Source organism: Onychomys torridus, chromosome 16, assembly GCF_903995425.1.
Source record: "Onychomys torridus chromosome 16, mOncTor1.1, whole genome shotgun sequence".
Lineage (NCBI taxonomy): Eukaryota > Metazoa > Chordata > Mammalia > Rodentia > Cricetidae > Onychomys > Onychomys torridus.
In genome coordinates this window covers 5145004-5160669 of record NC_050458.1, presented here as the reverse complement: position 1 = coordinate 5160669, position 15666 = coordinate 5145004, and positions in this window count along the sequence as shown.

Genomic DNA, 15666 nt, shown 5'->3' with positions numbered 1-15666 from the left:
AAAAAAATCACAAAGCACATCTTCCTTTCTGCCTAAGCTCCAAATCAAGCTATTTTCCACCACTACCCTGCAAGGAGCTAAATTAAAGTCAAGCAAGATGCAGAAGGAACTATTGTTAAATGAGAAATAATCAAAAAGGCAGGATTAGCATTTGTTTGTGTTAAGCAGCCGTGGGTGCTGGTGTGTCTGCTGTCTTCTGTGTTCGGCCCTATATTATTTGATGAGGTGGTTGCTGGCAACTCTATTAAGAAATGTTGCTTACCCCAGAGCCACAATGTTTAAGAGAATATGGATTGGAAACAAGAATATTGACATCTGGAGAGACTGCTCAGTTAATAAAGTACTTGTCACAAAAGCTTGAGGACCTGAGTTCGATACCCAGAACACACTTTAAAAGCCAGATGGTATGTCAGAGACCTGGAACCATACCAGTGACTCACTGCAGTGAACATTTGTGGGTGGGGCTGGTTCTACAAAAGGGTGTACTGTATGACAGACCACAGCTCCTGATGTTACTAGAATGAATGGAGAGATGTTGGGAAGATGGAGGAATGAAGATTTGTTTGTTGGTTGGTTTTGTTTTTAATTAATTGGGGGGGGGGGCTGGGGGGCATACTGCAGGGGTGAAGGGTAGATACGAAGGGACTGGGAATTCCCAAAGAATCAATAAAGAATTGTGTTTAAAAATTAAAAAAAAAATAGCTAGATATGGTGATGTGTACCTGTACTTCTAGTTAAAAGGATCCCTGGAACTCACTGGCCAGCCAACCTAGCAGAATCAGTGAATGGCAGGTCTTGGTAAAAGACCCTGAAACAACATGCACACACACACAGTACCCACATGCACACACACACACACACACACACACACACACACACACACGCACGCACGCATACACATATTAGAATTGTACACATGCATGCACACATATAAAATATATATAAAGAGAACCTCAACAGGGCCTAAATCTTCATCTGTTTCCCACCTCTTTACTTGAAGCTGAACTAGAAAGCCCCCCACCCAACCCCCTTCGCTGGGTCAGCTGTGCCTTCTTTGTTGTCCAGCACTTTCTCAGAGTCTTTGGCAGGAATGAACTATTCTATGCACTTTGTAAGTTGAGGCTGTGACATGATTGGTACCCATGACAGAGTCTGGCAGATGACTGGTGCTCCCTTGTGGAATGAATGAGTGACAAGAGCTAAGATTGTCTGCTTCTCTCCTTTTCCAGCACGTTTCTTATGTTCAAAGCCAGGACTAGCTGTGCAGGGCTCAGGACTCACAAAGGCTCTCAAAAAAAGCACTGTGCCCAGTCCGCGTCTTGCTGGTCCAGGTGTGCCCGGCTGGTATTTAAAGGAATGTGCTGTGAAAGGTTTTGTTAGCCCTCTCAATCTGATTGTCTGGGACTATGGAACTTTAGAAAGCTTCAGCACCAGAGAAGTAAGTGCAAGTGCCTTTTCTTATCCTTCCTGCACTAGAACCCGGAGAACAAAAAGTATCCGGGCCACACTTTCTAACCTGGGTAGGCAACTGTGTGTGTTACAAATCTGGGTTCGTGAGGGTGAGATTGACATAGTCATTTTGTCTGAAGAAGAGAAAGGGTTTAAAAAACAAGGAGAAGAAAGCGACTTAACCAGAGAAACATTCGCAACAAGGCTATTGTTCAATATTTTTATTAATTCTTTGAAAATTTCATACAAGGTACTGTGATCATAGTCACCCTATGATCTTCTCCAGAGGGTCACTGGAGATAGTCTGTGGAGATAGAGACAGTCACCACTCGTAGATCTAACCCACCATCCTGCCCACCCACTCCCAACTTCATGCCCTTTTCTTGTTTAAAAAAAATAACCCACTGACTCGATTTGGGCCCATAGACTGCGGGTTGTAGGTTCATCTACTCATGGGCGCGTGGTTGACCTACCCTTGAAGAAAGCTGACTCTTCCACCCCCAGAAGCTACCAACTGTCCATACTGCTGGGTAAGGCTGTGGGAGGGTTCCTGAGCCCTCCCCACTCCACACTGGATATTGACTGACTCAACATTGGGTAGCTGACCACAGCTGCAGAGGTCATGACCACAGTGGTCACATCACGGGCAGAGGACAGTTCCCCTCTTGTCCTTGCCAATCTCTGGCTCTCACAGTCTTCCCATCCCCCTGTTCTGAGGTGGTTCCTGACTCTTGGGAAGAAGAAGGCCACTGTAAATGCCCCACACGGCTAAGCACTTCTCTGGCTCTTCACTCTGATCAGCTGTGAGTCTGCACTAATCACCATTCACTGAAAAAGGAAACTGTTCTGATAAGGTCTGAGAGCGGCACTGACGAAGCTATGAATTTGAGTGTGTACTCTGTCCAGTTAGCAGAACAGTAGTCACAGGTTCGCTTCTGGGGCCTTCGCGCTCCCTCACCATAGGTTCTTGACCAGATTTACAGTGCCACATGGGTATTTCATCTTGTGGAGTGTAGGCCCATGTTTTTAATTATTTATTTATTTGTGTGCATTGGGAGTGGAGCAGGCATGGCTTGGCACAGTGTACATGTGGAGGACAACTTTTGGTAGTCCTTTTTAATCCTTCCACCATGGGGATCACATGCAGGTCATCAGGCTCGGCGCCAGGTGCCCCAGCCTGCCATGTCATCCTGTTGGCCCTAGCCTAAGACAGGAGCAATGATTTTTTTCCTGTGTCCTTGAAACTGTATGTGGAGAGCTCCAGAATTAGCATTAGTATCCTGAGTTTTTACAAGGTAGTATTATATCATAACATTTCTTCAAGTTGCACAATTATTTTGTTAAACTAAGTTGTACCATTCTGTTAAATCAGCAGGCTATGATTTGGCTGGTTGTTTCCATTTCTTTTTTTTAATGTTATGAGCATCTTGCGTGCTCCAAGTTTCTTGCTTCCTGTTAGATGAATGAATGCTACAATAAAGAGGAAAGACATGTCCAGGGCTCTGGATACAAATTTTTCAAAGGGCTGGAACATTTATCTCCCTTTGCAGGTTCTCTGCCCTGTTCAGAGATATTTACCACTGCACAATCATCTGTTCCTATTATAAATCTGAAACTATGTCCTCCAAATTACATTCTCTCTGTCACTTCACCATGCTGCCCACATAAAAGCTGGGTTACCATCAGGGTCTCAGTATAGCATCACATACAATAAACACCCCACTATCTAAAACAATGAGAAAACACCAATGTCAGTTATATTTAGCAAAGAACATATAATGAAAGTCCTCCAAAAGCACGTCTCTCCCGCTCTATCAAATCATGCTGAAGTTGCCCCTGTGCACATGCTGTCTTATTTTACCCCAGCTTTCTTGTTGATACGTACTATCTAGACCAGGTATTCAGCCGCCTTCTCAGAAGCCTACCCTCCCCAGCCCACTCCAAAACATGACTCTTCTTGCTGTCTGGAACCTTCGCTGGGGACAGCATCTTCCTGGAGAATTTGCTCATACTTAGATTTCACACAGTGAGGAAAAAACCTGTGGGGGTTGACTACAATGCACCCCCATAGGTCTCGGGCATCTGAACACTTGGTCCTGTTGTGGAGGCTTAGGAGATGTGGTCTTACTGGAGGAAGTGTGTCACTAGAGAAGAGGCTTTGAGGTTTCTAAAACCTTGCACTGTGTCCGTCATGCTTGGCTTCATGTTTGTGGTTTGAGATATAAGCTCTCTGCCTTTAGTGCCACCACATCTCTGTCTGCTGCCACAGTTCCTTGCCATGATAGACTCTTATTGCTCTGGAACCGTAAGCCCCAAATAAACCCTTCTGTCCATTGCCTTGGTTATGGTATTTTATCACAGGCACAGAACAGTGACTAATGCGAACTCCGAAGCTGGGCTGATGAACAAGGGTAGGCCTTCTTTGAAAGGAGGAAGGATGCCACATAGTCACATGAGTCTCGGTCACAGCTAACCATAGTAACAGCAACACTTTTGGTATGGTTCTACAGGCCAGGTACCACTCCACACTGCTCACCATTTCCGTCAACCAAGCCCCACAGCTATGTGGTTTAACATCATCGTGTCCTTGCTCTAGATGGAGAAACTGACTTGAAACGTTTTAAGAAACTGTCTTAATGTCATACAGTGAGGGACAGAGACCATCTGGTTCTAGCGTCTAGGTTTTAAACTCTTGTACCTGCTGTTTGGATATAGTCATCCCTCGGCATCCAGAGGAATTAGCTCTAGGATCTCCTTCAGATATCAAAATCCTCATCTGCTCAAGCCTCTGATACAAGATGGTGTAGTGTTTAGCCACAGCGGTGCATATCCTTCTGCATACATAAATCCTCTCTGAGTTAATTATACACCTAATACAATGTGAGTTATCGTTATGCTGTTTGGGGAGCGAATAGAAAGGGAGAAAGTCTCTGCATGTTCAAAGAGATGCAGTTTAGGGAGGAATGTTTTTGGTTTGTGGTTGGCTGAATAGGTATAGAGACTACACATATGGAACCCTCACCCTTAGACACCCCCCCCCATCTACACAGGTATACATTGTATGTTACACACACACTACACATATATAGTCATTTCAGACTTCTTTTTGTCAAAATAGAACTTGAAAATCATAGGGACTGCCCATTTCTTACGGGTTTCTTTTTAATTAAAACCTTGTTTAGGGGGATTTTTTGATGCTGCTTGTACAGCTAACCTGTGAGATCTTGATCTGTGCCACGGTACCTTCATTGCTTCTTAGAGAACAGGATACTTTGGTGAGGTCAGTGGAAGGATGTCTTAGAATCTGTAAGTCCAGTGAAAAGGACTCTATGGGATGCTGACAAGGTGCCCAAGGAAAGGGCTGGTGGCTTAAGTTGCTTTTCCAAAGACAATTTCTTGAGTAAATGTGTGCCTCCTGCTTGGGCTCTCTGCTTCTAACGCATCGCCAGCTTTCATCTTGTGTATTGCTGCTTGACTGGTTCATGTTTTTCAGTGGGGACATCGTAGATGCGACACTCAGATAAGAATCCCTTTTCTTTTGCAAAATTTACCTGCAAGTCAGATATAGGGACACCTTTTTTTCTCCATCAGAAAAATAAATAGACATTTTGTTTCTTTTTGGTTTTGGTTTTGCTTGAGAAGAAAATGCCTGGCAAGGTGACTCTTCACTGTAAAAGCTGTTGTTGGAAACATCTTTCAGTGCTCTGTCTAAAATGCTGCTAAATTCTGCTCCTCAGTGAGAGGCCGTGACTGAGGCAAGCCACACTCATCTGATTTTCTGCAGGGGAAGAACATTGGGGTAGGTGGCAAGTGGCCTGAGGTCAAGGCCATTTCTCTTGATAACCAGCTGCTATGGGCTCGTTACTGGGCCTGTGTTTTATTGTCTTCACCTATAAAAGGGAGGTTTATACCAAATGTTCTCTGTGCCTTTCCTTGTGCACAGTTAACACAGGTAGTGTTCAGTGCTGGGAAATGTTAAGATCTGTTATTTTATGTTGTCTCTGGGCACGTCTAACAGGACTTCAGGAGTGTGGAGTGACTCTCGCCTCTGCCCCACACCACACCCAAGTGTCTAGCTCTGCTCAAAACTGTCCAATTAGAGAGTCTGTTCTCAAGATCAGGCAGTTGTTAAAATAAAAATACTCCCTGAAGGCTCTCTGTTAGAATGTGCCACAATTATTTAGCTGATTTAATACAACAGCAATCATTTAGCATGCAGTTGAGTCTCCATACTGAGCTGGGTTGTTGGTGAGTTTGGAGGGGTGGGGAGAAGGTGAAAGGTGGGAGGTTCTGGCTCTGTCCTTCAAGGACCTATAACAGTTGTATGAATCTGATGAGTGGACTATTATCAAAGTTAGAGTTTAAATGGAGATTGGAACTGCTGTCAGTTACAGTGGCCAGGGTTTAGTTTCTGCTTTTCGTTTCTAAAAATCACAATCAGGCTTGAACAGGAATTTGTGAGAAAGCTAACTGGTGAAGGGAACAGGCAAGGAAGGGCTTGTGTGGCATGACTCAAGGTGGGAGCAAGGCAGTTTGGCAGCAATTCAACAGGTAAGGTGAAAGCACGGTGCTGTGAAAGATGAGCAACAGGAACCAGACTTAGTACAGCCAGCAAAAGGAGGGCGGGCCTTTCCCTCCTAAGCGACAGATGAGAGATCCATACAGCAGACCTGTTTTGAGAGGAAAGAGCCAGGAAATATGCGGAGCCTTGGCCTCCACCCCTTGAATTCTAATGAATGGGTGCTTTCAGAATCTGACCTCATGGTGTTTCTAGGGATAAATATTGAATACAAATACTCTTGCCAGCAAAAATAAACAGCTTGGGAAGAAAGAAATGTCCCAGGGGTCGTAAAGAGAAGGGGTAGGGCTTGGGGCATCTATCAACACTGTTCTCCATTCCCAGTGACCTTATCTTTATCTCTTTTCCTTTTTGATTTTTCTAGCTTTCAAAATCTACGGTGCCTCAAGTGGTAAAAGGTTACAGTTGCTTTGGGGGTTATATTTAGACTCCTTATGCTTTAAAAAGGACAAAAGCTAGAGAATCTGCCTCATTGCACATTCTCTGGATACGAGCCGTCTAACAACACCACACTGGGGTCAGCTACTGCCACACCGCTAACTTGCACAAACGTTGCTTGTGTATCTTACCCTCTCTAATCCACACTGGTCCCGATGGCAAGGCTCAACTCTCTTCCACACAGCTTCATCTGGAAGCTGTAGGATCCACTTCCTAGATGGCATGCCCACCTCAATGGTGAGTCTGTCCTGGCTGTTAGCTGAGTGTTTGAAGGTCAGGGTTAGAAGTCTTTAGGCCATGGGAACACTGGTTCCTCCCTGTGTAGACCTGTTCACGGCTTTTTGGCTTTCATACAGCTTGGTTGTTCTTGCAAAAGTGAAGAGAGAGTGAGGTTAGGAGAGAGAGAGAGAGAGAGAGAGAGAGAGAGAGAGAGAGAGAGGTGTTTATAGCTATTTAATCCAGATTGGTAAATTAACACCACAGTTCCTACCACATTTGATTTGTTTTGATGTAAGTTACTAAAGGCAACGATATTCAAAAGAAGGGGAATCCAATTTTACCACAGACAGAAGAAATGACATGGAATTTGTCAACATGTTTAAAAGAAAAAACCAAAGTGTCCACGCAATGACTTTTTCTTTGCTCTTTAAGTGCAACTTTGAGTATCTCCAGACACGTTCATGGGATAAGGGAGCAGGATGTGGGCTCAGCAAGGTGAGGTAAGAGAACTCAGTTTACACAGAGCAGATGGAACCTACTCCTGAGCTACCAGCCTGGCACTTCCGACTTATAGAGAAGTAGGAGCCATGTCACATTGCCCCCACTAGACTTTGTCTCTGGCCCTTGATTAGTGTACTTAATTAGTTTTTGAAGGACTTCATAATAATGAGGTAAGGCAGAGCTGGACATCTGCTCTGAGAATGTCCTTCCTAGTTGGGGCTGGTGTTAAATGACAGCAAAGGACTAAGGAGAATACAGAGATAACCTTTTTTAGAGAATTTTTTAACACCCTAATACAATAGGTAGTCTTTGGGTGGGCCCTTGAATACACAGTACTCTAAGGTTCATGCTCCTGAGTCTGACTAATGACTTTTGTCATCATGGGGTATCTAGGAGATGTTTCCAGTTTCCCAATGCATGGGATACTTGAGCTGTCCCTGACATGGGAAACTGTCACAAACATAACAACAGGAATAGACTCCATAGGTAGAGTTGTCCCAGGGAGTCATGGTCAATCAGGAAATACCATTCTTTGGGTCCAAGGGCAGCACTGTTGTTTGTTTGTTTGTTTGTTTGTTTTAGCATTCTTTAACCTAGCTCTTAAGGAAACCTAATCAAGGGAGTGTTGTACTATGCTTTCTTCAAATGGGTTCGGCCTTGCTAAAACCCTGATCCATGGTTCCTGGCTTGTCCCAAATTTAAAGCCCTGAAGAAAAAGGACATTGTTAGGGTCTGGTGAGCCCTTTCCGTGGACAGAGAGAGCATCCCTCAGCACTTGCTGGTCTCCTGGGTTCTGAGAATTGTTTCTGAGTCATTTAGAAACACTTGAATAGTTTCTGTATTAACTTCCAAGTCGCTTTCACTTAAAACCTCCACAGTTATTACCTCTGCTGTAGAGCAGGATTCTACTTCTATTCTTAAAGCTTTCTGTCACTTATTCTATACTTAATACTCTTTACCCCAAATGACATAAATGGCTATGATGAGCTGTATTAAATCTATTTTATGTCATTAAACCACAGGCTAGAAGATGTCTACCTGTAAACCATGGTTCCCAATAAGTAGAGATATTTTGGCATTAAAATCTTTAGACAGCTTAAAGAATTTGAGATAGAGAACTGTCCGAGGAATAAAGAATGGACTGTTTTTTATAAATAATATATAACCAGTTGATTTCTTTCCTCTTTCACTGGTCCTTCTGTGTACATGACTTTTAGAGATGTTGGTTAGAGGCATTTATGAAGAATACTAGAGAAAATAACATTGCAGACTCCTGCAGGAAAGAGACACACACTCAGACAATACTTCAAATGTAAGCCTTATTTGTGAACATATTTCTGTGGTATGAGGAATCCAGAGAACAGTCCCTATGGCTGAAGCCACACTAGGACCTTAGGGGAGAGAGGACATGAGTCAGTGGCCATGCCTCAGCAGAGTGACATGTGCACCTGCCAGGAAGACTGCCAAATGATCTCTTCTTTCTGATCAACTGTAGAGCTCCTTCATGGCAAATACTAACCATGACCCACAGAGAAGACAAGGAGGCCTGTTACTACAGTCCATAGCATTCAGCCTTCTTGGGTATAGAGAAGACTGGAGATGATTAGAGAATGACCTGGAGGGACCAGCAAAAGCTGTCCATCACAGCAGATAAGCCCTGCTCCTCTAGAGGACCAGTGAAAGCTGTCCATCACAGCAGATAAACACTGCTCCTCTAGAGGACCAGTGAAAGCTGTCCATCACAGCAGATAATCCCTGCTCATCTAGAGGACCAGTGAAAGCTGTCCATCACAGCGGATAAACACTGCTCCTCTAGAGGACCAGTGAAAGCTGTCCATCACAGCAGATAATCCCTGCTCATCTAGAGGACCAGTGAAAGCTGTCCATCACAGCAGATAATCCCTGCTCATCTAGAGGACCAGTGAAAGCTGTCCATCACAGCGGATAAACACTGCTCATCTAGAGGACCAGTGAAAGCTGTCCATCACAGCGGATAAGCCCTGCTCATCTAGAGGGCCAGTGAAAGCTGTCCATCACAGCGGATAAACACTGCGCATCTAGAGGACCAGTGAAAACTGTCCATCACAGCAGATAAACACTGCTCATCTAGAGGGCCAGTGAAAGCTGTCCATCACAGCGGATAAACACTGCTCATCTAGAGGACCAGTGAAAGCTGTCCATCACAGCGGATAAGCCCTGCTCATCTAGAGGGCCAGTGAAAGCTGTCCATCACAGCGGATAAACACTGCGCATCTAGAGGACCAGTGAAAGCTGTCCATCACAGCGGATAAACACTGCTCATCTAGAGGACCAGTGAAAGCTGTCCATCACAGCGGATAAACACTGCTCATCTAGAGGACCAGTGAAAGCTGTCCATCACAGCGGATAAGCCCTGCTCATCTAGAGGGCCAGTGAAAGCTGTCCATCACAGCGGATAAACACTGCGCATCTAGAGGACCAGTGAAAACTGTCCATCACAGCAGATAAACACTGCTCATCTAGAGGGCCAGCAAAAGCTGTCCATCACAGCAGATAAGCCCTGCTCCTCTAGAGGGCCAGTGAAAGCTGTATATCACAGCGGATAAACACTGCTCATCTAGAGGACCAGTGAAAGCTGTCCATCACAGCGGATAAGCCCTGCTCATCTAGAGGACCAGTGAAAGCTGTCCATCACAGTGGATAAACACTGCGCATCTAGAGGGACCAGTGAAAGCTGTCCATCACAGCGGATAAACACTGCTCATCTAGAGGGACCAGTGAAAGCTGTCCATCACAGCGGATAAACACTGTGCATCTAGAGGGACCAGTGAAAGCTGTCCATCACAGCGGATAAGCCCTGCTCATCTAGAGGGCCAGTGAAAGCTGTCCATCACAGCGGATAAGCCCTGCTCATCTAGAGGGCCAGTGAAAGCTGTCCATCACAGCGGATAAGCCCTGCTCATCTAGAGGGCCAGTGAAAGCTGTCCATCACAGCGGATAAGCCCTGCTCATCTAGAGGACCAGTGAAAGCTGTCCATCACAGCGGATAAACACTGCGCATCTAGAGGACCAGTGAAAGCTGTCCATCACAGCAGATAAACACTGCTCATCTAGAGGACCAGTGAAAGCTGTCCATCACAGCGGATAAACGCTGCTCTAGTTAGTTGTTTCACACAAGGTCAGGCTCATCAGATAGGTGAACTGAACACAAGTTTCCCTCCACTAGGATAAGGGTGAAAATTCAGAGTACACAGAAGTCATCAGGGAGCTGGAGACTTTGTATTGATGGCATTGTTCAGGCCATGGCACAGGGGTGAAAATCTGGAGGAAAATGGAGTGAAGGGGTGGGAGAGGTGGCCCAGAGTTAAAAGCATGCACTGCTCTTGCTGAGGACCAGAGTTCCACTCCCAGCCCCCATGTTGGGCAATTCACAACTGCCTTTAACTCCAGCTTGAGGGAGTCTGCGGCCTTTTTTGCCCTCTGTGGGCAGTGTGCTTATACTCGCACCCCCTACCCACCCACCCCACCCTGCTGACACACAATTTAAAATAAACAATAACTCTATAAAAACAAAATAAGGATCATGGGAGAGCTAAGATATTCAGAATTTTTCCTAAGAAAGATTTTTAGTTCTCCTAAACCTTCGCAAAGTCCTTGAGATAGCCGGGGGTGGATGTGGGGAGTGGGGATGAGGAAACATGCCCATCAGTTAGATGCTGATGTTTATTGCCACCTAGAAGCAGAAGGACTGGTCTGTAGAGATGAGTTAACTTTTGTGATATACATGCTCAGAAGGGAAAACCTGCTATAACAAGAATTCAGTCTGTTTCAAGAGTTATTTATCTGTACCCTTGTGGGTACACAACAGTCTATTCTATTGTTTCTTTCTTTCCTGAAAATGGAATTATCTTACTCGGTTCACTCTGTAGGTCCATGTGGGCTGTCTCTGGGTGTGGGAGGAAGGACTTGTACCTAGTGACCCTTTTACAGTTTCTGACATGTGCTAACACGTGAGGTCACAGAACACAGGCCCCATGGTAATGGCATATAGAATTATTTATGTAAAGAGATCACAGGAATTTTCGAGGCTGTGGCCTTTTATAAGGAGCCCAAACACTCACATGCTGGCTTTCCACACACAAAGAAGATCTGAGATATCTGCTGTGGGGTTCTCTTCAGTCCTGAGGTACCAAAAGGAGTTGGTATGTAGCAGTGTCCTAAGGCAGATCAAGTGGCTTTGGTGTTTGGAATGAAGTGGGCTCCTTCAGGAGAGTGAATAAAATAAGAGTGAAGTCATCACTAGTACTGAGAAACTGTCCATCAAGGGCAGCGCTCAGGAAGAGGGTTCCCTCGTAAATGGGTCCTTGCTCACCAGGTACAGCCAATCATGTTCTTCTGGCACAGGAAAGTTCCTTGTGATCTTTTCATTTGAAGGTCATGTTGACTTTGAACTGGACTATCCACAAAGGATGGATGCCTCTTGGTGGGAGGAGCAGCGAGCTGTGTTAACCGTGCTTGTTTGTTTCGGCCATGAGAAAACGATTCCCCTCTTAAGCAGCTGGCTCTCTGGATGACGTCCTATGGCCTAGCCACTGCTTTTGTTTTGTGACGGGTAATAAAACGTTTTTAATTAAAAAGTTTTCATCTTGCCCTCTTCTCTAAAAATATACTGTGGAAGAATTCTATTTTAATTGGAGGAAATATTTAGCCCAATAAAACTGAAATACAAGCACATATAATCAGGAAATGAAATAATCAGGATCAGACATCTTAAAGAGCCCATGGGGTCCTCGTGTCTGTGTGCACAGAAATTTACGCCAAAGCCCGCAGCTTCTCAGAGCAGACGCTGAGGAAGTCTGGCAATGAATGACTTTTCCTGCCTGTAAGGCTAGTTTGAGAGCCCTGAAGTTTTTACCCTGAGGGGCCTATGTGATGCCAAAGGTAAATCTACAAAGAGTGAGTGGGCTGGAAGACAGCAGTTGGGAATGTGCTCACGAAGCAGGCTTGAGGACGGGATGGAAATCACAGCACCGAGAAGAGGGTGACAGGGATCCTGGGAACAGTCTCACTTGCTGGGTGAGATCCAGGCCGGTGAAAGACTGTCTTAAAGAAAAGGGAGGGCAGTGCCTGAGATTCCCCTCTGGTACACACACACACACACACACACACACACACACACACACACACACACACACACACACCATCCATACCCATATTCTCCCCTCCCACCTCTCTCAGAAATTAAGATACAAGAATTAAATGATTGTTCAGATGAAACAAAGCCATGTAAATGATACAAGTGGTATGTACTTCTCTCAAAAAAGGGTGTGTGTGTGTGTGTGTGTGTGTGTGTGTGTGTGTGTGTGTGTGAGTGCACAGTACCTTGGAGATAAGATTTGGGTTGAGCTTTTAAGGATGAATGTGACCCAGACTGACTTAGAAGGGCTTTAGCCCTGCAGTGTGAAAGCGTGTGATAACAGGCTTCAGATGGACTGAGATGGCCACAGCCACTCATTCCGGCCTGCTTGAGTACCACCCAGAGCTCACAGCCTTCTAAGGTGGTCTGCTCTGTTTTCACACAGGGAAAATCACCAGAGTTCTTATATTTGTTCTGCAAGGGAAATCTACCCTGGCCCTTCCTTGCAGGGAAGCTGATTCCTCTTCCACGTGCCAGCACCAGGTATTTCAAAGTGGATAATGTCTTGCTTCCTAAGATGTCTGCTGCACGGTCCTTTTGGTTATTCCCCTCTTTTCATCACATCTGGAGAGATGCCCATCTCAGTCATTTCTCTCTGTACATCTCCAGATCCATGTTTCTCATGGATCTGAGCCCAGCCCTACTGAAAACCTTGGGCAGCTCTCCTGTGTCCACAGAATAAAGGCTTGACTGGCAGCCATGTCAGAGTTCTGCAGTGGGAACCAAAATATTTGCATTCTGTACCGGATCTCTGTAAAGTGCCACCTGTGCCAGGAGCTGAGGCACAGCTGTGACTTGGCAGCTAGCGTGACTTCTCCTTCCTCTTTCCTGGGAGCCCATTAGTTAGGTTCAGCCAAGGTACTTGTGAGGACCTGGAAGGGGTTCCGTGGTTATGAGCTTAGAGATGGGCCAAGTCTGAGTGCTCAACTGCCCTGTCACCACGTGGGACTGCCCAGCCTCGGTCCAGCTTTGCCATTGTCTCTGGGTCTCTCTCTTTCCAGCTCCTTAAGTGAGGTTAAGAACCACACAAAATGAGTTTCTCCTTTCCAGCTCCCTGGGAACAACAGTCTCCTGCAGCAGTTAGACTGGCTGGGAACTAGGTCGCCTTCCAGAAGACAGGCGACCGTGGGCCACTGAGTCCCCGAACTGTACAGATGCACCTTCCTTCTCTTCTATCTCCTGCTTCTACTCAGCTTTGCACTGTTTGAGCTGCTGCAGTCCAGCCTGACCACACTCCTTTCAGCATCCTCAAAAGCAGCGTGTGTAGACTCCAAAAGAAGATAGCTTTGGCCTGATGGAGGAAACCAAGAGTATACCATGGTTTTTCTGTGGAGCCCATGTCCTTTTCTGGTAGCTTTTATGTTTGGTTGATGGTGTGATTTTGGCTCCATGAAAGTACAAAACCCACTTTCATTTTCTGTATCATTTTAATCTTTTCTTGACATTTTTCTTTCTTTAAAAAGAATTGTGTGTTGGTAGATATGAGTATGCATGCATGTGGGTGTGTATATGAGTATGCATGCATGTGGGTGTGGCTGTGAGTATGCATGCATGTGGGTGTGGGTGCCCTTGCCCAATATGTGGGTGTGGATGTGAGTATGCATGCATGTGGGTGTGGCTGTGAGTATGCATGCATGCAGGTGTAGGTGCCTTTGCCCATGCATGTGGGTGATCATGTGAGTATGCATATATGTGAATGTGACTGAGTATGCATGTGTGTAGGTATGTCTGTGAGTATGCATGCATGTGGGTGTGAGTATAAGTATGCATAAATGTCCATGCCTGTGGGTGTGACTGTGAGTATGCATGTATGTGAGGGTGACTGTGAGTATGCATGCATGTGGGTGTGGGTGCCCTTGCCCATGCATAGGATGTAGGTATAAGTATGCATGCATGTGAGTGTGGAGGCCAGAGGTTGACAGAGGGTTTCTCTTGCTATTTCTCTCTACCTTTTTTTTGTTTGTTTGTTTTTATTTTATTTTATAATTTTTTCTTTATTATTATGTGTTTTAAATTTTATACATCAGACATGGGTTCCCCCGTCCTCCCCCCCCCTCCTCCCAGCCTCTCCCCTCCATTCCCATGTCCTCCAGGATCAAGGCACCCCTGGGGATCCATCCAAACCTGGTAGATTCAGTACAGGCAGGTCCTGTCACCTCCTTCCAGACTGAGCAAAGTGTCCCCGTGCAAGCCCAAGGTTTCAAACAGCCAGCTCATGCACCAAGGGCCAAACACCCTAGCAGTTGTCTTGGAACTCTCATCCAATAACTGATGGAAGTGGATGCAGAGATCCTCAGCCAGGCCCCAGGTGGAGCTCCAGGTGTCCAACTGTCGAGAAGGAGGAGGGACTGCAAGAGCGTGAATTGTTGAATCCAAGATTGCAAAAAGCACAGGGACAAATAGCCAAACCAATGGAAGCACATGAATTATGAACCAAAGGCTGTGGAGCCCCCAGCTGGATCAGGCCCTCTGGATAAGTGAGACCATTGAATAGCTTGATCTGCTTGGGAGGCATCCACCTTATTTTCTAAGACAGTGATCTGAGATCTTACTGGTGGGCTACACTGGCTGGCCAGTGAGCCTGGGGGGCCACCTCTGTCAGCCTCCCCTCAGTGCTGGAGGTACAGATGTGAACAGTGGCAGCTGACTTTTCTGTGGGTGACAGAAATTGGACTTGGGTCCTCATGTTTTCACAGCAGGTACTTTACCCCCTGAGCCCTCTGCCAAGACCCGTTTCCTGACATTTCTCACTCATTTGCTGGTTTGTTGCCTGTTAAGGAACGCTGCCTTTGTCCATCAATGCCGCCGGCATCGGGCGTTTGGTACAAGTGCGGAGTGGCAGAATGAAACCGATTCCTCGCTAACTTCTTCTTGCTCTGAGGTGCTTTCCTCCTAACACTTTGGAGCAGAGGTGGCCTTGGGACCTTGTCAGGTTTTAACAAAAGTTGAAAATTTTCCAGCTGAGTGCTGCTGGGGACACTCCACCCTGGTGTTGCTCACAGTCACCAGTGTTCTCCATCCACCCTCGCTCCTGGAATTTTTTGGAATGAAAAGCTGCCTTGTGTTACCTTTCCCTGGGGTTCGGCTCTCCTAGTACGTGTGTCCTATTCAAGTGTGGCCTGGTTGACTGGCGTCTAGCATGTGACAGATGGCTGCCCCTCCTGGTCATGGCTCCTTTACTCCCTGAATAATGGAACTGCCTCTGCAGCTCTTCATGGGACAGAACATTCCAGACAAGGCTTCAGTGTCCTACAATTATACATTCCTAGCTGGGGATGGTGGCACATGCCTTTAGTGCCAGCAC